This window comes from Tyto alba, unplaced genomic scaffold (genome assembly GCF_018691265.1).
Source record: "Tyto alba isolate M040663 unplaced genomic scaffold, T.alba_DEE_v4.0 Super-Scaffold_38, whole genome shotgun sequence".
NCBI lineage: Eukaryota > Metazoa > Chordata > Aves > Strigiformes > Tytonidae > Tyto > Tyto alba.
Genome location: NW_024881313.1, coordinates 5894171 through 5917554, shown reverse-complemented (window position 1 = coordinate 5917554; position 23384 = coordinate 5894171). Strand labels below are relative to the sequence as shown.

General features: G+C 43.8%; 1 protein-coding gene across 6 annotated transcripts in view; it reads right to left on the bottom strand.

Annotated features, from left to right (window-relative positions):
* Nucleotides 1–2052, bottom strand: part of OSBPL3 (oxysterol binding protein like 3) — a 94571-nt gene extending 92519 nt beyond the window's left edge. For 4 of the 6 annotated variants that reach the window (XM_032991584.2, XM_032991589.2, XM_032991588.2 and 1 more), the window contains exon 1: nucleotides 1846–2052. The gene's annotated coding sequence lies outside the window, so the exon portion shown is untranslated. The remainder of the gene's footprint in view (nucleotides 1–1845) is intronic. The other 2 variants (XM_042802013.1, XM_042802014.1) reach the window with 1 other exon arrangement.
* Between the last annotated feature and the right edge of the window lie 21332 nt (nucleotides 2053–23384).

The window sequence follows — 23384 nt, the reverse complement described above, 5'->3', positions numbered from 1 at the left end:
TATTCCACTCTACTTTCTACATGGCACGTAACAAAACGTACAGAATGCAACAAATGAAGGAAAGCTCGTTAGACTTACATGCATCTATTTATAATGGATGTGGTCTGAAGTAGACCAAATTCTGTACCATGACACATGCACGGCTACCAAAAAAAAAACAAGTAAGGTTTTGTATAAAACACAGTATACTTACATTTGCAAAAGTGAATGAGCTAGCCCCACATGCAGTGTTGCAATAAGCGAGACTCCAGCTGAGCCTCACCATCATTTCCTGTCCCTGGTGAACATGCTAGTAATTTCAACCCAACCACAACTGTTCAGCACACACAGATGCACACTCATACACAGAGAGCATCTCCAATCCGTAAAACTCCCCTCCCACCTTTCCTGCATGCAAACCCAGGTGTAATACCAAATTATAAGAGAAGGCATAAATGGGCCTAATGCAGTATGTGGGGAAGGGGATATCAGAGTAAAGAAAAAGAATGAAGAACTGTGAATGCTACGGCTTTGTAAATAGACTAGGAGCCACAGTAGAAAATATTTAGCTTAAACTACTGGGAGTACAGACTAGGGAGCATTACTTGAGAGATTTTTTTAAAAAAATTTTCAATAATAAATAACAAAGCTCATGGAATTTAAAATTGTTGTTGCCCATGGCTTTACAGAAAACATCCATGAAAACACTTGCTTTAAATACCCAAACCAGACTTACAAGCTCTGTTGAAATTAAGTAGTATAGTGAAACATCATGAACTCTATGATTAATCAATGAAAGTAAAGGGATGAAGCAACCACCAACTGTTCCCTGTGTCTCTTTTCAAAAAAGCAGAGAAGAAATAACACTGTTACCATCATTAGAGGCCTAGGACAAAAACATAAGGCAGACAAATTACCTTACAAGGAAGAAGTGAATTTATTAAACGCCCTTTTCTCTAGCCATTCCAGATATCCTTCAAGTAAAAATAAATCAGCAAGTGTCAGTGAAGAGAACTTCAGTAGCAGTGAACTGTTCCAAACAGTTTTCAAGTAATGGAGTATTTAAACGCTCGTATTGCCTAATTTGTCCTCAAACGAAAATTAAATCAACCTGGAAACTGAAGTGGCTGGATTTAATTAACCTATTTTCTTGAAGATGCGGGCAAGAAGGGAAAAAAAAATGAAAAAGAATGGTGGCATTTTTTAAGTTTACAGCGCAGAACCAGAGATTTAGACGCGAGTGACGTCTTTGCAAAGATGCCCAAGATTTCTGAAGTCGCGTTTAAGAGCCGGCCGGCTGCCAGCTCGACCCCCCCGGGGGCCGCGGCAGGGGGGAGCCCTGCCCCTGCCCACCTCCTCGGGCAAGGCCCCCCCCCCCCCCGCACCCCCCGCTGGAACTCGCTCCGTCTCGGTGCCGCAGGCAGCGCGCCGGGAGTTAAATAAAGGACGAGGAGCCCTGGGCAGCACCTTCCCGCTGCAGGGACAGGGGGTTTAAGTTGGCTGCCGCTCCGGAACGGCTGTGGCACCACGGCCGGGGACCCCCGCGGGCGGGGACCGGGGAGGGGCTCGGCGGGAGGCGCGGGGCGCGGGGGGGGTAAGGCGCTGCACAGCCGGCAGCCCTCGGGGCTCTCGCTCTCAGCCGGGCGAGAGGAGTGCTTGCTGCGTGGTAAAAAGCCACTTTTCTCGCGTGTCGAGTCCGCCGCCGCCCGCCGCCTCCCCCGGCCCGGCCCGCCGCCCACCGGCACACCGCCGCGCTTCGACGGGGGGGGCGCAACCACCGCCCGCCCGCCCTCCTTCCTTCCTTCCTCTGCCCCGTCCTTAACGGCGCGGCAGGGCAGCGGCCGCCAGCGCCGCCCGGACACCCACCTGAGCTCCTCACCTGCCGCCAGAGGAGCTGCCGCCCGCCATGACCCCCGGGCAGAGGCGCCCCGCGGCCAGCAGGAAGGAGGGAAGAAGGAGTCGGGCGGGAACGACAACCGCAACCATAAAGAGCCGCTCTACCTGCGCCGTTCCCCCGGCGGGCAGGGCGGAGGCGCGCGGAGCGACGCCTCTGCTCGCTCCGGATGCCGGGGAACATCCACGAGAGGGGGCGGGACCGCCGCGCTCGATTGGCAGCCGCTCGTGGCCAACAGGAATTCACTATTCCCTTCCCCCCCCGCGCCCCGCCCCCTCGTTGCTGGGCAGCCGTTCTTCCCGCCCGCCCGCCCCTGCGAGGGAAGGGGTTTCCATGACGTCACGGGCGGCGCCCGGCGGGGCAGGTGGGCAGCCGTCCCTGAGGGGCGGGCGCGGGGACGGAGCCGCGGGGCGGGAGCGCCGGGTTGAGCCGACCTTAAACCGGCGGGACCGGACAGGGCAGGGCAGGGGACGAGGCGCAGAGCTAATCCCGCACCGGCCTTGCGGGAGCCGGGGGGAGCCTCGGCCTCCCCGTCCCTTAGCCGACGGGGCGGCCCGCTTGGCCGAAGGGGCTCAACGGCCCAGGGGCGCCCTCCGCCGCCTCAGGGGGGGCTCCGCCGGTGGGAGAGAAACCCCCCGCCCCGCCCCGGCATCCTAAAATTAGCGTGTTCCTCTGAGCCTTATTTAAAAAGAAACAACTTGAATGACTAATTAGAGCCAAGCCGTTAGAAGCGCTCTGGACTGCTTCCACGAACCCTTTAATCTGTGTGCTAAATCTTTCCAAAATTATTGCTACTTGCGAGGATGTAGACGGGATATGACTTGGCACACAATTCACACAGTTTTTATTTACAAAGTGTGATTTAATCCACACTTAGGAGAAAGAGAGGGGGGTGGGAAGAACCACCCCTGGTTTCCCTACTCGGTCTCATGTGCCCAAAACTGATCAGCTGCTTTTCAATTCCATTCAGAACTTGGTGATTTTCTCAACTGCAGTGAGAAACCCTTTTCTTCATTTATACCATTCATATTGCATTAGAAAAGAGCAGAAGCACTTGGAGAAGCAAGCTCAAGTGATATCCCAAAAGGTAGGGAGGGTGTTCATGGATGGGAACTTGTGCTAGCATAACCCAGGAGTAGAGTAGTACTCTGCGCTTTGAATGAAATCTTAAAAGGCAATGACATACCACAGAGTATCACCACATTTATTAAGAGCACTATCCAGCAGAGGCTTCTCAAACCATAGGGACCAAAGCTACCGGAACACCTTGAAAGCCACTTTCAGAGCTGGTCTATGTGCTACTACAGCAGAGAGGGCTTCTGCTGCTGACTGTAGCCATACAGCCTGACAACAGCTTAAGGAGATGCTGCTTACACAATGAAAACTCAGGCAATAATGTTTCTGGTCAGCGTCAAGCAACAAAGTCAATGAAAAGCAACAGAAGCAGTTTTAGTTTCTATTATATTGTTTAACGTAGCTTCAAGTTGCTGCTGTATGGCAATTCAGGCATTGCCAGAGGGTCTTTAAACCGAAATTTAACAACAGCATATAGCAATTCCTTAAATTTCAGGTTTTCTAAAAGTCAGTTTTTATAGATACAAGTTTTAGGGCAACCTTAGCACTGTCCTTTTAAAGAGCACAACTGTTGAACTAAAGGCACCAAATAGCCTGCAGCAGCAAATCAGTTAAAGAAAAATTAGGCAACTGGAATATGTTGATGGTACACCTTTCTAGTGATTACATGATATAATAACATACTGTTACCTCACCGTATGTTTCTTGTGCATGTGCAGCCTGTTCTACCTCCCACTGAAACCAAACTCAGACTGTGATGTAGATCTCTTGATGTAGAAAGGAACTGGGTGGCTCCCTCAGGATGTACAGTCTCCATGCCTTTCAATGAAAAGGAAACGAACAAAGTAAAAATAAAATTATCTTCCAGTCCAAAATCTCCATGTTGAGTCCTACCATATAGACATTGTACTGTTTGAGGTTCCTGAAATACTTAGAACATTTACTGTTCCTCTGTTCATCACAGCAAAAATACATGGACTGAGCACATTTCTGGGCTGTATTAAATTATTTCGCTGGAGTTACATCAGGAAGGAATTTGATCTTTCTATGGATTTAGGGCTTTGTTTCTTTTCGTTCTGCTCTTCTGTTGAACAGAAACAATGAAAAAATATTGGAGTGCTCTCTTTTCTTGGCTAAAGAAAAGTTTAGAAATAAATTAATAGCCCTTTGAGAATAAGATCATTCTTTCTGTTAGAAAATCTACACACAGAAATAACGACAATCTGTTAGCTGAGATGGCAAAATACAAGACAGTTGTATACGTCAGGGGAAACGTATGGGCAGAAAGCCACTGTCTGAATATAGATTTCTGTTTTCCCTTCTTAATAGATCCATCAACACAAACCCATCCGGTTTATAACAGTAAATGGAAGGTGGTTGGGCTGTTCCTCAGCGCCATGAACTTAACCTTCGATTTATCCTTGCTCTTTGTTTTTTCTGTTCTGACTGATGGAGCCTCGTGACACTGTAATCTTTCTAGAGCTATTAAGAAGAGGAACTCCATTCTGCATAATCCAACAGGTATTTTTTTAATTCAGTTTGCCTTTGAACTAATATAATATAATTCAGAATTAAATTACATGACCTCAATTAAAACTCTACCACTATGTGTGTACTTTTAGCTTGCTCTTTCCTGTGGTTTTGTAAAGACAGTTCACAATAATGTTTCCACTGGTACAATGAAAGGGCTTGTCTTTTGATTTCCACCTTTTTTTTTTTTTTTAATTACTAGGTGAAAATAATTACTGCATCTCTATTGAACTCAGAGACATGCAATGATGTTTCATGTTTAAATAATCTTAGTCTTGTGTGAGTGAACAAGCTTCCATACCATGTATATGGACCAGACAGAGAAAGACTCATTATGAGATACAAGTTATGTCCTGTGGTTAGAGCTGAACAACTGAGACTAATAACATTTGTGAAGAGCTTCTACATTTACAGCAGAGGAATATATTTATCAGTATCCTTGTGGATGAGAAGGTGTGAGCAGCAGGAGAGTTGTGTACCTTGCAAAGTTATTGGATTAATCCATCTTTCTCTTCTGATAACTATGCACATATATCTTTAGTTCTGAGCAGGAGTTATCTGTCTCAGAATTCAGCAACATCTTTCCTTGTACAGCAAAATAAATCTGTCCTTGGAAACTTTCTTCTTTCCAGCAGCCCTCCCCATCATGACATTTGTGTCCTTATGCCAATACCTTTTATTTTATTCTCAGTCACCACTGAGAAGCCTTCTATCCCACTGACTATGCTTTGGCAAATGTTGCCATTGCCCCGTTGCATTTACAGGCCGGTATTATGCAAGCTACTGGCACTGCCTTTCCAATGTCTTTCTTGCTGGTACTTCTAAATGCTTGCCTGTCTCCCTAATCTGTCCAGTCCTCTTTTCACATGACCGTAGTCGCTGGGTCTTCTTCCATGGCTTGTCTGGCTTCCTAGGCAGAGTTAGCCTTGTACCTCTAATACCTCTGAGGTACCAAGTTTACCCCTGAAGTGCCCGATGCCTAATGTCCATCTGAAAACATATGTGTTGCAAAATTCATCAATTGTTGCAAAAACTTTTCGCAGTCTTGATTCTGCCCTTCGTTTGTATGGTGATCAGAATTCTACAGCTGGGGGGGAAAGCAGACCTGCTGTCACAGCAACCTTTACTACTCTTCTTACAAATTGCTTAACTGGCTGTAGTTTGTTTATCCAGATGAGGGCAGAGAGAGCAGGAGGTCTTACAGTCTTTCCATGCTGGTAAAGCAGATGTGTGGCCAGAAGTTAGTCAAAATGAGAAGGTGGAAAACTGGAAAGGAATTAATATCCACCAGCTTGGCACTCTTCAAGGGATTACCCCTGTGGACTGTACAACACTGTACAACAGTGAAGAAAGTAAGCAGACATTCCTTTCCCCACGCCCAAATTGCTCTTCAAGTCAACTCTCACAGACTGTGTTGAAGAATCAAAAGAAGCCCAAGACTTGCTGGAGTAGGATGAATGAGGCAGCAAACATTAATAAGATGCACAGATCTGCTGTGGCTGCCATGTCCATGCACAGTGTATACCTGCTGGCTAATATGACACACAACAGCTTTACAGCCGCCTTCCACACTACTGCTGATCTATCCCAGAAGGCGCCAGTGCACACCAAAGAAATAGAGAAGACGTGCAACATAAATTTGTAGTAGAATTTCTGTCAGAGAACGGCCACAATGTTTTGTTGCAAGGTTTGGACAATCCAGGCCTGAGATCAGACTGCTAACAACACCTGTGTTATGAGGATGACCTTGAAGGGCTGTGTTGTGAGGAACTGTATCTGTTAATGAGGAATTTTCTCAGCTATGTATCTGGCTAAGCTAAGCACAAGTATGCAGCAAACAGCAAGATGCTTGCCTATCACAGTTTCCCTTTGGGTGCGTGATAAGTTGCTTACGACCAATAATCCAGGGGTATGGGGCGCGTGAACAGCGGGTGCTTGCTGTGCAAAGGACATAACCCAGCAATTCGGGCAATAGAGGGGGACGACATGGAGCCGCATCGGGGTGATTGTCGTTACTCGGGCCACTCTCCGTATTGGGACCCTCTTCATTTGGCGCCCTGAACAGGGACCCTCAGATTGACTAGGACGCTGTATAGCCTCTGAAGTCGGATGTTTAAATATGGATTGAAGACTCCGCAGCATCGAATGAACTTTCGATTTGGGAGCCGGAGAGTGGTGAGCAAGTGAGTTGCTGCGAAAAGGAGACGCGAGCAACCGAGTCAGCTGGCCGACTGACCCTTGCCAGGAGGTAAGACGGCGATGGAAACGGACGTGGCAATAAGACTGCTTCTTAGTATGCTCTCTAAGAGAGGTGAAAAAGAAGATGTCCACAATCTGGTTAAGTGGGCTAGAAAACGGGTCAGAATGAGTGACCCCTCGCTAATATTTAGCCAACAGGTGTGGCGCGAAGTAGGTGATTTATTGTGGGATGAGACTATCACTGGAGGCAATAAAGGCAGTGAAGCACGACAGCAAGGGCTGGTCTGGCGAACGAGCGTAAAAGCCCTGAGGGAGATGCCAGCAGAAAAGAAAGTAGCTGCTGCTGCTATGGCAGCTGTCGGCACTGTACCATCCCCGCCGGTCCCTGCCGAAACCAACCGTCCGTCACGATTAGCCACCTTCTTCAGGGTTAATCAACAGCTCCACTCTATTAAGGGTATGTCACCAAGTATTCCTGTTTGCTCCACCGCACAAGAAGCGGCAGAGAAATCAGGCGGCGCGGGGGGACAGGGGGGAGCGGCTGTGGAATGCGGTACAGCGCCTGGCTCAGAGAGTGAGACGGCGGCTCTGTCCGAATTAAAGCAAGAGAGTCAAACATCAGTAAAGGACAGTGACAAAGTCCAACAACTTGAAAGAAAATTACAGAAGTTAAGCTACAGAACAGAACTCTGCATTTACAATTACAAGAAAAGGAAGCGCTGCCGGCAGCCCCGCCACACCCACTCCCGTCACCCTCACCAGAACCAGCTCCGCTTTTAGCTCAGTCCCGATGGAGCGGGGTGATTCGTGATGCCTTGTTAGAAGGGGACTGGCATGCTGCTGGAGCGTTGGCCTGCCTGGTAGTGACAACGAATGGGGGTCCTAATTGGGAACCTCATGATTGGAAGATCTTGAACCAGGCCAAACAAACTGTGACCACTTATGGGCTACGATCTGAGGCAGCGAGAAACATTATACAGTTCATTTTTACAGCTGTTTTATGTCCAAATAATAGTAAGCAGATAGCATCACTGCTTCTATCATCATCACAATTTTTGCTGTGGGAAACAGACTGGAAGAGACTAGCGGTACCAGAAACCAGTGTTCCCCAACAACAGAGAGATGCACTATATGGAGTGACAGCTCAGATGCTAATTGGGGACAGACAATATTTGACAACAGCTGCCCAATTAGCTCTGCCGACTCCGGTCCACCAGAAGTCACAATCATTGGCTCATCGTGCACTGTTAGTGGTACCAGATAAGAAGAAAGCACCATCGTATGTAACGGTGCAACAGGGAGCCACTGAACTATTTAGCCAATTCGTCGACCGACTCCATGCGGCGTTGAAAGATGCTCCAGAACTCACTGAGGGCATGCAGACACAGTTGTTCTGCGCACTAACTTTTGACAATGGTAATGCAACCACCAAGCACCTAATAGCCACACTCCCGCAAGGATCGGGGGTAGATGACATGTTGCTGTTAACATCTCGGGCTGAGCACTCGAACCAAGCTGCAGCTTTCTCGGCAGCCATGAAGAAAACTTTTCATCAAGCATTAACGGCAACGGCTGCTGCGTTGAGAAGTAGTGGAGGGTGGCCAAAGAGGCAGCTGGCTAAAAGCAGTCAGACCACGGGCGCATGCTATCGTTGTGGTGAGACAGGTCATTGGAAACACAGATGCACCAAGCCTGGTTGGTGCCGTACCTGCAATACAGACACTCATGCAGCTATGGCCTGCAGAAAGTCGGGAAACGGCAGGCGCAGCGCGAAGGGACCTCGCACGACAACACAAGTCCAGGTCTCAACCCCCCAGGTTTCCTACTCTACCACACACCAGTGACCCCAGGAAGCCTCAGAGTTGATGTGACAACAGCAGTAGAGACCGCATTAACCAGTACTTCTGTGACGCTTATACCAACCACAGCATATGGACCTTTGTTTTCCAGAAATTCCCCAGTGGGTGGGTTATTAATTGGCTGATTGTCCACGGGAAAGCAGGGCGTTGTTGTGCTCCCTGGTGTCATTGATGCAGATTAAACAGGTCAAATCCAAATTATGGCATATGCATTACAACCACCGGTAACCGTTCCAAAAGGTAGTAAAATTGCTCAAATTGTTGCTTTAGAGTCAAAACATCCCTTGCATCAATCACTTCTGAATGGTCCTTCCGACATTCGAGGAGACACAGGTTTTGGGTCAACAGGATATGATGTGTTTCTAACACTTGATTTAAATCAGCGACCATAGCAATGTCTGGTAATCAGTGGATGGTTAGCTAGCTTATTAAGAGAAAGCCTTCGCTTGCTTATTTACTGTCTGATTATATTTTTAGCTGTCTGTCTTTGTATTTCATGAATATGAAAAGGGCTGACAAAGGTTATGAATCAAGTCTGGATTGTCCAAAAAGAAAAAGGGGGATATGTAGTAGAATTTCTGTCAGAGAATGGCCATGATATTTTGTTGCAAGGTTTGGACAATCCAGGCCTGAGATCAGACTGCTAACAACACCTGTGTTATGAGGATGACCTTGAAGGGCTGTGTTGTGAGGAACTGTATCTGTTAATGAGGAATTTTCTCAGCTATGTATCTGGCTAAGCTAAGCACAAGTATGCAGCAAACTGCAAGATGCTTGCCTATCACAGTTTCCCTTTGAGTGCGTGATAAGTTGCTTATGACCAATAATCCAGGGGTATGGGGCGCGTGAACAGCGGGTGCTTGCTGTGCAAAGGATATAACCCAGCGATTCGGGCAATAGAGGGGGCCGACATGGAGCCGCATCGGGGTGATTGTCGTTACTCGGGCCACTCTCCATATTGGGACCCTCTTCATAAATTCTTTTAAAAAACCCCAAAAGTCAAAAATGCAGAGTCTGGAGAACCCTGCCTTTTGTGTTGTGTGTGTTTGTGCAGCACCTGCCACATCTGTGAGCTTGGAAATAGCTGAATTTCAAATAGTAACATTTACCACTGGTACTAACAGTACTTTATTTGACTTGCATTTGTCAGTTCCATTTAGCTACAGGGCAAGTGAGAGGGCCCAGTTGTATTGGATCTAGCTCCCAGTTTTACTGCATTTGAGGGCCAGCTTGTGAATGTCAAGTAGTTTCTGTGTAGTGAATGAGCAAATCTAATATCTAGACCACTGGAGAAACAGGGAGTTAAGAATCACTAAGCTACTGCCTCACACAGATGAGGACATGCTTCAAACAGTAACTTTAATACTGACTTGGAAATGAGAGGCAACCCCAAGGTTTTCAAGAGAAAATTATTATGATTTTTTTTTTTCTAATAGTATCATTTTCCTTTAAGAAGAAAAGCTAAACAAACTGGCAATTGAAGGTTCTAGATTTGTCAGTCTTGTGCTGGTTTCATACATGCCAGATGCTGTTTTATAACATCTATCCTCCTCCCCCTCATTGGTGACTATTACTCATTCTTCCAAGTATTCTGGGATTTTAGTATTTATCTAAAATGCAGTTAGATGGAAAAAAATAGCCTTATTTTTTCCATAATACTTAAGTCAGAAAGTACAGAAAGTACACGGAAGTTTACTGTATTCAGAAAGCATGTTTACAGAGATGTGATACGGGTCTCTGCAGAATCTGGCATCCAGATGCTGTTCAAATGGCAGAGAGCAATACAGCTATTAGGAAGCAGTGTAATTCAGCGCACTGTGGGCCAGATTATCCTTCCCTACTGATGCAAGCCTGGTTATTTGGGTTGCTGGTGAGGGGTTCTGTCACAAGGAGGAGAGCACAAAGGATTAGCAGAGATACTCCACACCCATGGGACTTTTGCCTTTCTAAAGCTCTACACAGTTGGAGATGCAAGACTTAATGTATTGTCCATTGCAACCAAAGTTTCTACTTACTTCGCTGGGCTCTGGGTGAGGCCCATGCATACTTCTTGTGTTATTCTTTCTCCATAACTATTGCACACAGTGGGAAGCACTTCAAATCCAAAGGTTGGGTCCCTGCTCTCCTTTTCTCAGAGGAACCGCACACAGATTCTTTAATCTTTGAAGACTGACATGTTTTCTGCAGTAAGAATAGAATCCAAATTTCTCTTATTAGGGCTAGCTTTGCTTTTTTTTTTTTTTTTTTTTGAATACACACAATAGGAAAAAATATGGAAACATTAATGCATAAAAACAGCTGACATCGAGTTATTTCATTCTTTCAGCACCATGAAAGCAAAAAGTAAGACAAGGCACTGAATTTATATCTGGAAGGCATTTTCTGGAAGGCCATGGGGTTGTTGTATTTGCATTTTCTGGAAGGCCATGGGATTGTTGTATTTGCATTTCACTATAAATTATTTCACAATAAATTATATTGTTCAAACCTTGTAAATTGTACCCACAAGGTACGTTTCCAGCCAGCATGGCCAAAGGTTTCCACTGCATGAACTTAAAGTTGCTAGTGCTTCAAGTATATGTGATACTCAGCGAGGGTCAATAATGGCAGTAACAAGCACATCCCTGACAATGTTTGCAAGTCCAGCTACGGTTGTTCCTGACTGGCATCAGAATGAAAGAGCAGAGAAGCAGCTCTCCTCACGCCCGCTTGAAAGTTAGGCTTCTGGCCCCCAACCAAAGAGCTGTTCCAGAGCCTTCCTTCTCCAGTGATGAGACAGTCTCCCAGTTCGCAGACCAGGCATAGTTACAGCCAGTTTGTGCCTATCCCTGGACCTACACCTCAGTAAAAAATTAGTGTAACAAAGCTATCCACTGCCACAGGTCTTAGATATATATACTTAAGAATTTCACTAGAGGAGAGTAGAAAGCATGCCTGTTGCTGGTGTGCATTAACTGTTCTTTTTGCATCAGGAGATTTCCAGCAGGAAAACCCTTCAGTCTGGCTGCCAAGTTGCAGTGGGGAAAAGCTAAGCTACATGGGTTGAGTTCTGCTGATGTACAGTAGTAGCCCCTCCTCTTTCTGTATTGCAGCCATTAGTGTCACGGCCTGAGTTTTAAAACTATCCAGAAGCTTACTAGTATGGCTTGCTTCCCATTTTCTGTGCTGCCAGCAGAACTTATTTGACAGAAAAATACATCTTCCCAGACATCATAACGCTGACCTCACACAAAATGAGTCAGTAAATCCAGACATATTTGTTTGTTGGTTTTTTGAGTTTTTTTTTTTTTTTGCTTGGGTTTTGGTTTGTTGTTTTTTTTTTTTTTGTTTTTTTTTTTTTTTTTTCAGAGGCTAGCAATGGTTCCAGGCAGAAGGAACATCCAAGAAATGAAATCTTCACCTTTATTTGAAGTAGCATTACAGTTCTAGGCAGCTACATTAAACCAGATCTAGAGCTGTTGAAATCAATGGAAAAATCATCCTTCAAGTTCAATGAGCTTTGGGTCTGATGTGTTGGCTAACGGATCAAAATGTTGAGTGGCTGGGATTTTCTCTTGCATCTCAAGACATTGATAAGAATCCAGGGAGGTGTTGGGAGGACAACCACCTCCCCTCACTATTGCCCCATGAGAACTGAGGCAAGACAGGCTACCCAGTCTGTTGCTTAATGCATCCTTTCACCTCTGCTGTTTTTCTGAGGGTTTGCTTCTGAGGAATGGGTCTCTGTGGTTAAGAAAGTTTTGACAATGATAAAGCAATGAAAGCCTTCAATTGAACTCAAAGGTGATTGCTGAGAAAGAGAACAAAAGTATTTATGGCATTAGTGCTGCAGTCTGACACAACTGGCTGACAAAGTAAAATAGAGAAAAAGCAAACCTCCCACACAGCCTGCCTTGGGCAAACACAAATACAGAGGTCGCTAGCAAAAAGCATGAAGTGAAGTTTACTCACCTGCAGTCCAGGTATAGCCAGTTCATCATGGTCATCTCTATCCAGTCAGTTCCTAACCAGGCAAGTAGTCACTTGTCACAAATTCAATTAACAGTGCCCTCAACCATGACAGAGGTGGGCAGCTGCCTTTCCACTTTCCTGCCTCCAGAAGAGGTGTGGAAAAGTTAAGCAAATACTATAGTAAAAATGTTGAGATCATTGGTCCATACACATTTGCAGGAAACAAGAGTGAACAAGTGTATTTTAAAGTCTCAAAAAAGGGAAAGCCCTCTGTTCATAACTGAAGAGGAAAAATATTTGGCAGAGACATTTGTATGTGCATTCATTATCACACTAGTCAGTGTAATGGAATGGCAGGAAATAACTCCCTGTGGGGAATGCAGGGTTTTATCTTGGTTTTTAGAAGTAATAAAGGCAAAAGACTCCTGGAGATGTATGAAGTTAAACCATGTTACATAACTGGTAGCAGGTGATACATGAATGTCTGGTGAGAACTAAAATAAGAAATGGCTGAATTCCGGAAAACCCACCTCACAAATTGAAAAATGCACTTTGAATTAAATGAGCTGTTTATCTGACCTCAAAGAGCTAAGGCAATGTGTTATGGCAAATATTTGCTCTGCAAGGAGAAAATGAAAAACACAGTATTTGCTCTTTAAAGTGGAACTCATGTTGATTTTAGGAATCATGTAGGTTATAGAGTTTTAGCTCAGTTTTGAGGTAAAGAATTAAAGGTGCATTTCTGAGGCTGCTGGGGGACTACTATAGGCTGAAAGCAACCAGTCATAACAATAGAGAGAGAAAAGCAAGCAAACAGGCCTCCCATGCACTGGCTTCGATAAGCCAAAATAAAGTCACTTGCTAATGGTGGGGAAAGCATTTATTTTCTAAGATGTAAACATTATTTCAATATTAAAATAGTGGCTAATGAAGGATGAGGGCATGCAATTAATTCAGAGCCTTGAATCACTGTCACTAAAGTCTTTTTCAAAGAGGCTGTAAAGGAACTTGATAATCAGAGGTGAAAGGTAAAGTACTGTCATGAGTGAAAAACTAGCCGAGAGAGAGACTATGAAGAGCTAGAATAAATTACTACCTCTTAAAACGGAAAAAGTCTAATAGCAGGATGCCCCAAGGACCGTGGCTGGAGCCCGTGTTCTGTATATTATTCAGTCTGGGAGGATGAATGGTCTGGTAGTAAAATTCGCTTGTGATACAGATTATTTGGGTTTGGCACAGTCTGAGAGGATTATGAAGAATACCAGATGGATCTAATAAAGCTACTGTAAACGTTTGGAAGCAATATAATTGTAAATGAAATGCCAACAGAGAAAGTTCAAGATAAGGCTTGTTGGAAGGAACAGTCTGTGGCACGCTTGTGTGCAGTCAGCTCTGAATGAACTGTAACCTCCAAGGACAGCTCTAAACAGAACTGGCAAGATGACCATTAAAAAAAAAAAAAAAAAAACAAAAACACCAGTAAAACTGCCAGTGTGATTGCTGTCATTTTGAGATTGTTTGCAAATATGAACTGACTTTGCTAAATAGTTCCAGAAACAAAAGACCCATCAATATTTGAGGGCCAGATTAAAAAAAGTGAAGTAGTAACTGGAGCACTTGGCAAAGATGCAGGAGAACCAGTTCCCCTTCCTCCCCTGTGAGGGAGGTGTGTATCTCATGGGGAATGCCGGAGCTGCCGCAGCACAAACTGTGCCAAGGGGTGTGGGTTGAGGGGTTTCATTTACTCAAAAAAAAAAAAAAAAAAAAAAAGGAAAAAGTCCCTGACTTTGGCAGTGATTAAACTATTCCCTGACAGATGCAGTGCTTTAATGCCCCTACCTGATCTAGTGTGTTTAATTAGCTGTATGCCAAAAAAATTCCTTGATTCCTTTCAGCTATCCCAGAAAATACTTTAGAAAGGTGGTTAGGGCTCCCACATCATGGCTAAGAGCTTACTCACTGAAGAAACAGGAACAGTAGTGTTGGAGGGTTAGATTATATTTTCCTTTACTTTTCTTCTAAGCAAAGCCTTTCTCTGAGGCTGAATAGAATATTTGTGTCAAATGAACCAGTGTTTTTCAGAGGTTTATTTTGGCAAGAAGATAGACTTCAGTCCTGATTGTAGCCAATTTTTGTTTAAATTGTCCAGTTTAGCTGTCAAATCAATTCGTGGTGCTAAAGATGCAAGCGCATGTTGACAGCTCATCCAAGACATCTGCTGAGTGCTCAGCAGATGTCAAAAAGTGAGTAAAGTATTAACATTTGTAAGAAAATGAAGGGTAACAGACAAAACCATGCAGTGTTCTTCTGGTCTTCACTTTGTCAGTTAACAGAAGGCTGCTATAGAGAAGGTTTGAAACTTAAAGGAATTTTTCAAAGATATCCCACACTGCTTTCTTGTGCAGCTTTTTGCGTTTCCACTCCCTCATTCCATTCACCTCTTCTCTCCTTCGTTCCTTCACCAGACTCACATAAGTGCACACCCAAATAATCCCTCTACTATTTTTCCTCTGTTTTTCCCCTCTCACCTTCTCAGGGTGGCCATGCTGTCAGTTCTGTATGTATCTGAGATTGAGAAAAACTTGAATTAGAAAAGTACCTTGTTTAGCCGGTACATGCTAAAAATCTCTATGCTTTCAGTTCTTGAAATATCACACTTAAAAGAAAATGATCCAGACATAACCAGCTGACACTTTCACAAATCATGACTGTCATCATAAAAGTTCACCCAGTGTCAATGTGAGGTGTATATTCAGTATTTACTCCCCAAAAGAAGAAAAGGAAGGAAAGTGACACAGACAATGTGTTGGGGGGGGCGGGGAAGGAATGGAGTGTGGTGCTTGGGCTTCTGTGCTCTCAAAGTAGCTCAGGGAGGAGGTGCCTGGAAAGGTGGCTGTCATTCTTCTCCAGCAAATGTAGGCTGAATGGCAACGACATCTTCAAACTGCCAGCTGCAAAGATCTGAGTCATTCAGGTGAGATTTCTGAATATAAATGGGAGAAAAAAAAAAAAAAATTCAGAGCAAGAAACTCCAGAGGGAAAGAGAAGATGGTATTTCATGGGTAGCAGAACTAATGAAGTCTGACCTTCTACAGATTCGTTTCTCTACATGTTTCCTACAAAGCTCCGCTCAGTAACCCTAGTTTCCCTCTTTTCCAGTTTACCCACATATCTCTAAGCTCTCCTACAACAGTGTCACCTCACTCCAGGTCCTCTTAATTACCAGGCAGGGAAGAGGCCAGATGTGCTGTAGCTGAATTAGAGCTCTGCATCTGGTCAATTAGTAGCACAGACTAACGGGCCAGCCTGTTCTCACACAAAAGAACAATGGCTTAATTTGCTCTCCTTTTCCCACATCATGAGGAAATAATAGGTTTTTCTACCTAACCACAGATTTTTTTAAAAGATTTGCAGGAACTTTGCAAATTTGCCAAATCTGCCTGAAATCAGTCTGTAGGTTCACGGTTATTAGAACTAAATTGATAGATGGGTGAACAAACAACTTGGCTAAGTGGGCATTGTTTCCTTAAGAAAACGGACTCAAAATAGTTTTCAGTTGTGAATGCCCAACACTCTGGGGCCTCTTTTCACAATGAATAGACTTAAATAATTTTCAGCCATTTTGAAAGAAGTAAAGCCTAGCTATCTGATCCAGCTGAAACAATTTTGTAAATGGAAATTAGCTCCTAGAAATACAAAAGAAGAAAAAGGCAAAAGAGTCTCCAATAAAAGCTGGGTTGAAGCATTGCAAGTACAGAGTAGCCTTCTGGTAAAATACTGCCATCTTAGCCACCAGATCCAGTCATTCTTGTCTTTTTTAGCTTGTATGAAATACAAACAAGTGGGTTTTAGTTTATATTAACCCATTCAAAACCAAAACAATGATAGTGTCCTCCTGGTTAGCTGGGGGATCATTAACGTGGCAGTGTGGTAACTGTGCTCTCAGTGCAGAGACAGGCACATGGGCTCCATGTGAGCCCGGCTGAATCCAGAAGCAATATACCCATGTTCTCATGGGGAAGTGCTCTAGGACTTACTGGGTTGAGCTCATGCTAGTCTGGATGGCAGATCCAAATGCTACCCGTGCTGGTTTGGATAGCAGAGTTGCCTACTGTTAAATCTCTTTGTATGTGCTGATACCAGGTTTTACCAGTGTTTTTATTAACTTTGTTATTGTATTGTCTAGTTTATCTTAACACCTCCTTCACAACTAACTTGGCAGGATTGTGCTCCTGAATCTGGCTCAGCAACCTGAGGGTAGCCTTTGTGGACTTTGCCGAGGAAGACAGAAATGACCAAGTTATTCCCAACTAGATTCTTTCTTCCAGTAGCACCCAGGTAGGATTCAACGGTGTTTCTCCAGCCAGATATACTTTAAAATCTGGTTGTCCTCAAGCACTCACCCCAAACCCTTTAATCCCAGTTCCATCTAAGGCAGTGGGTGAGGAATGTGGAAAGCTTCTGTCCTGCCTGTCCTAGGTGAAAAAATGGCTTAAACTGTGAAAGCTAACAGGGGACAGATAGTTGGGTGTATCTGCTAAACTGTCAAGTGGAAGCCTCCTACTTACTAACTGCAACTAGTACAGGTTGGTAGCAGATTTTGGTAACACCTGGACTAAAGAGAAGTGGCACATCCCAAATCCTGCAATTAAGGAAGGGACATGAAATAGAACCACCAGTTACGAGGTTGATCATGCACATTGTGCTTCTGCACACTGGCTGTTCAGACTGGGAAAAATGGGGTTCTGGAATTCTGGAAAGAAGAGCTGGTGATAAAATGAAGGGTTCCCCCCAAAAAAGGGGTCTCAATAAAAAGAACGTGGCCTGGAAAAAGGGAGGTGAAGATCTTGGCTAGAGGAAAGGTCCTGAAAGTGGTAGAAGACCCTGGAGACCAGAGGGCTTTGGGTAGGTGAATGCCAGGGAGGGGATGGCCTTCCTGGATGGACAGTGATATCCCTGCTGGGAAGGGAAGTCAAGACCTAGTGGACATAATACTGGGGTGGTGGCGGGAGTAAGTGAGTATGTGAAATATTTAAGAGGGGTAAAAGTTCTAATTTTGTTGGTAAGTAAACACCAGTTCCTAGATCCACCATGGATTGCCTTTTACTCTCTCTCATCCATGACACTGCCCTTTTTATAGCCTGCATTTCCTGGGCTAGAGACGGTGTTGGCTCAGGTGACTTTTGTACATTTCTTTGTTGTTGTGATACAAAAGATTAAAAAGAATATTGTCAGATAATTACTGTTTTCCTCCAAAGATTTCTTAGCTGATATAAAAGCACTCCAAAGCACGCCTTTCAGTGGGACAGGAACGCTGATACTTTTATCCTTCAAAGTAGGCACCTGAACCAGAGTAATGCGGTATAAAAGGTAAACACTGGTCCAGTTCAAAAACTTACTGGTATTCTAAATATTTGTGCATGGGAAGGGCCTTTTCCAGATGTAATAAAAAGAGCTAATATGGAAACTCATTAAGAAGACTGCAAACAGTTAAAATGTGTGCAATTAAAAACAATTTATCAGGAATATAATTGATTTACAATGCAATAAAATTGATTAGTGTGTAGCTGAGCCATAGTAATACTTACTTTTCAAACAAATTGCTCACATCCAACAGTGACACACCGTTGAGTGACTAAACCCAAGTCCTTTTCATGGTGTGAAATGAAGCACCAGAGATTTGCAATGGCTTCTTACATCTTACTCTGTGTTAAGAACATCTAGATAATAAGCACTAGTCTTGTATCAGCACTCTACTTCTCCTTTCTCCTCTGTTTTCACAATAAATTCTTGACAACTATTTCTGATGGTCAGGTACATGCTTCATGAGCATGTTAAGCTGTCCATGTGGACATAGCCTTTTGTCACTGTTTTCAACAAAGTCTTGTAAGCAGAGGTGAGAAAAGTCGAAGATCTTTAGTTGCTCAGTTACAAAGAGCCACTTTCTTTGGCAGCACAATACCTTGCAGCAGCTCAGGGCAAACATTTTCTTCTGACAACATTCCAGCGGTGTAATCATAAAATCTGCAAACAATTATCTTCTCAGAGAGTTTCTGAAACTTAGTGGTGAGGGGAGCAAGACAGTGTAGCAAGGACTCAGGCTGTGGTGTAACTCTTGGAAGGTCACTAGTTTGGCGGGTCATTTCCATTTCACTTTTTACTGCTAGATATTCACAATCATAGATTAAGACAATAATGAAAGATGGTCTTCTTATTTTCTGCAGAACAAACTTGTGCCTTTTTTTCTGGACTATTTTTGCAGACAGTGCCCAGTTCCTGTCTACAAAGAATATTGTTGCAGCGTCCTTCAGCTTGGTGAAATGACAGTTGTGAAAAGCCTCCGGTTGGCTCTCTGAAACCAGGATTTTGAACTGCCATTTATTCCCTGATGAAGCACATCACTTCCTTTTTCAGGTCCTTGTAAAGTTCCATAGTACTTTGCATCGGACCACATATATGAGTAACATGGATTCTGGAAGTCTGGGGTAAATTATCTCAGGTCTTTTCACTTTGTCATATCTCACCACTTTCTTGGAGGCTCGCAGGAATATTATTGCTGTTGCCATTTGCCTTAGGACTTTAGTAACGCTCAAGTTGTGTAAGAACATAACACTGAACTACAAAAGGGTGACACAGTTACCTTGACAAAGGGAACAGCAATCAGATCTATTACAAATACCATTCCTGGAAGAAGGTAAAAGGTGTAGATTTAGTCTCTGGTTGGTGCACACTCTGAACTACACATACTGCCAGGTGAAAGAACCTCCATTCACTGAAGAAGTGGCAGATAGCTCTAAGGTGGGCTGCTATTGACTTTTACACAAGTGCTGTACAAGCGGAATATGGTTTCTTGCATAACAGCAGCTCTTTCAAGGTCACAGCTTGATAAGGCCTATTCACATTTGCAGAACGCCCACACCAAACACATCAGAAAGCCAAGAGTAGGAGAAGGTGCTAAACACTGCACTTTGGGTAAGCTCCACTTACATGAGCTGGCTCTGTAGTGACTTCTGCCTCTAAGTCATGCAGATCGCTGCACTGAAAGGGAGAACTGCTCTGACACACGCACCCATGTGCTTTAGAGCTGTGGCTCTTCCATTTGCTTACTGTAGTTATCAGGGAGCTGTTCCCTGTCTAGGAACACTGTTTTCTGCCATGCTAAAATTTCAAGCAGCAGTGGAAGTTTGCATCTGCCTTTCTGGTAATTGACAATGAGAGAGCCGGTGCAAAAACAAAGCTCTGGCAACTGGGACTGAAGAGGGAAATAACTTATCCCGTTATCAGTAAATGAAATTAAGCTTAATGTCTTACAAATATATTTTCTCTGTCCTGAGCACTAATCCATATATGTAATCCAACTCTCACCTCTGTTTCCTGCAACACTGCTATCACCGTGCCCCCAGTCTTTGTCTCTCCTAAATTCTCCTCCCCCCTCAAGCTCCTCTTACAGTCCCTTGATCTGTTCACACACCACCCAAAGATCTACTTATGTCCCTTGTTTACAGCCTTCAGGCTTCCTGCTGAGCAGGAGTGAGGACAGGGCATGAAGAGCTACAGGCACAGTCACTGGTTAACCAGCTGCTGTCAGAGAGAAATCTCCGCCGAGTTCCCCCTGCTGCTCCCTCTTTTTTGCCCCCATCCAGTCACCTGTCAAATCTTCATGCCTCTCAGATCTCTGCCCAGACATCCCTTTTGCTGAAACTGGTCAACATGTTCAAAACTCTTTGACAAAGACTTTATTTGCTTAAGACATGAAAGTGAAAAAACCCAAACAAACCTGCTCTTACCTTCTCTCTCTAAGGAAAGTAACGCACTAAGAAGAGTGTGCACAATTAGCATCCTTATACACTGGACAGTGAGAACCTATCAAAGTGAGAACCTGGCAGAGGACTGGAGGTGCAAGGCACTCCAAAAAAAACAGAAGAACCACCAAAAATCTAAGGAAAAAACCTCAGGTTCAGCTCTGTATTTCTTCTGAGACAAAGCCAAAGTGTCACTTATGCCCAGAGGTTTGTCTGAGATGCAAAACGTGAGTGGGACAGCATTCCCACTGCCACCCTGGCTTCCAGGGGGTGACTGTGGCTCTGCTGCAGCAGCACCACCACTCCGCAGTGGGAGAGGTGTGGGGTGACATCCAAAGCATTATTCATGTCCTTCTGTCTGCAGATAAGTGATGATGGCAGTCCCTGGCAGCTCTCCCTGGGCACAGAGCCCAGAAGGCCCATCACATCTGAGGGGGGAGGCACTGTGCAAGTTTTCAGACTCTTAATTCTGACTCTTCCCTACCCAGCCTCCCCTGAGCTGCAGATGTCTGAAAGGCCACAGACATCTCAACTGTATCAACACTAACAATTCCGAGCAAATTCTGGTCCTTCAGTATTACGGTGGTCTACCTCTGCGTGATTAGTGGCAATACAGGTGACTGTTAGATCATTCATTGTAGGGAAACCTGAGATAGATACACAAAATAATCTTGTCAGAATACTTCATTCAGTAATAAATAAAAAATGAGTCTTGCTCCCCAACACTATCCCAATAGCCCTTACACTAAGGGCTCAGTAGAGCTATGCATGAATACGTCTGTCCTGCAAATTTCAGTATAGGTGTAATATAAGTGTAAAACTCAGCTGACTACTATGAAAACTAAGTACTGGTCCCAATCCCAGCCATCAGACATATGTCAAGAAATGGAACAGCACACACAACCTCAATGCTTCGAGAGATCACTAGCCCTACTGCTAGCATCAGGGAGGAAGAAAAAGCAATGAAGATGATTCATACTTATAATATTTCCAATGCAAGTATGTGGCAGTACTCTCAGCCTTTTACCATAACCTAAATTTAAAGAAAAGCAACAACTTGCTTCCATTCAATAACAGAAGCATATGACATTTTATATTAGCCTGAGAAATGAGGGAGAACAGAGTACAACATAATTCTCCTATCTGATGCTTCATATTCTGCAAATTCATTATATTTACATGCTATATTAAGCCATTTGGAGAGCTGATGTCATCCAGAAGTAGCAAATAAATGAGTGGAAATATATATTTGGAGAGTCATAAGGAGAAAAGGCCACATCTTATCAGACTTCTGACTAATAAATACAGCACAACTATGATGAGATCTTTCTAAGCTGTCATAAAATCTTTTGACTTATAGAAAAATAGAAAAGATGAACAAAATTCTCAAGTAAAAATGTATATGAATGACTGTATTTAATGACCTGACTTCCTTAAACAGCAACAAACAAGTAGAGGAGCTCTTGCTTCAAGACACATTTCTATCCATAGATACTACACCAGGAAGTTGGGCCATAAAGATCTGCTTTTATCCTCTTAGTGCTGGCAAAATGATGGCAGAAGCAGATTTTAGGTGTCTGGTTCTTTATTGAGCACTGCCCATGATCTCCTGGAATATGCCAAGGAAGCCGAACCAATTTACACAAACCAGAAATCTGCCTGTGAGAAACTATAAACAGAAGCTGTGGTATAGGAGACTTGTGATACGGAGTTAGTGATGACTGGCAGGATGGGATTACAACTTCCGACAGCGCCTTAAATTTGGAACCTGTACCCTGATTTTTCTAAAGACACGTTGGCATTTTTTAAAACAGTGCTCCAGAATTTAACTCAGGAAAAGAGGCAGCTGTGCTCACAAGAAGGGGAAAAAACCCAAGAAATTTTTCAATATTCCTTTCTCTCCACTGCTCAGTAGCATAAAATTTTAAAGCATAAAGTGTCAGTCTGAGCCATCATGTTTCCTGGTCACTCAGATCATTACAATATGGAGAAAACTCTCCATTTACCTCCTGTATATCTCCAGTCATTCTAGCTATCACAGAGACCCCCTCATTCTGCACAGTTCCCATGCTCTAACTCCATGTGAGTTACAGCCAAGAGTGCAATTACAGAAACCTAAGTTTGGATTGTTTGTTTCTGAAGCTGTGCTATTGCCAGCAGAATTCCACTGAAAGAACAACTTAGAAGGATACATTTCTCTTTATACTATGTATTTTTATCGTTTTATAGCTCATCACCAAATGTGAGAGTTCAGGCTATTGTAGCTCCAGCAAGCTGATGGAGATGAGCCAGTTTTTACCACTCAGAATCCTGGCTGTATTTCCACATTCCTGTCCACCCACTTGTTCTGTATTGTTCCACAAAACCACCTCATGCCTGGGCTATTTATTTTCAAATGTGTTACATTTCTCTCTAATTACAGTGAGAGAGTAGATGGACTTGCTAGTTCTATGTGAAATATGCTAATTGTAGCATAATCTAAATAATTTCTGAAAAAATTATCAGCTCTGAATAAAGAACACGGTGAATGAAGGAGTAAAACGACCATATGCAGTAATTTCAAGGCATGAAGTTCTCCTGATAACTCAGGAATGTGAGTCAAGTTTTTCAGAAAGTTTGAATGTTTGGGAAAATTAATTTCTGGCACTGTACAGAAAAAAAAAAAAATAAAAAAACCCCTCCAGGATGCTTGCTAATACAGTTGAATGCAACTTGTGTCTTTATATATCTTTCAGCATATAAAACTTTGCAAAGAGAGTCAAGAGTTGACGAAAGGGATGAGTCAGTGACTCAGAGAAGAAAAGAGGATTTTAGACACGTGGGGTAGCAGGTGTGACGCAGCAGTCCTTTGCTATAGACACTGCAAAAGTGCAAAACAAGGGAGACTTAGAGTTTTCCTGTGAGGGGATGCTCAGTAAGTTAAGCCAATTCACCTGACCACGGGAAATCAACATGCATTAAAGTCCCAAGTGTATGTTCTCATTTTGGATTGAAGTGGTCCTAATGTGACTAAATGGTCCTTAATCCTTAGGGATTTAGTCCTTGGTGAAAGAGTGTTCTGAATTGATTCAAAGGCATTTTGTAGGATGAAATCTT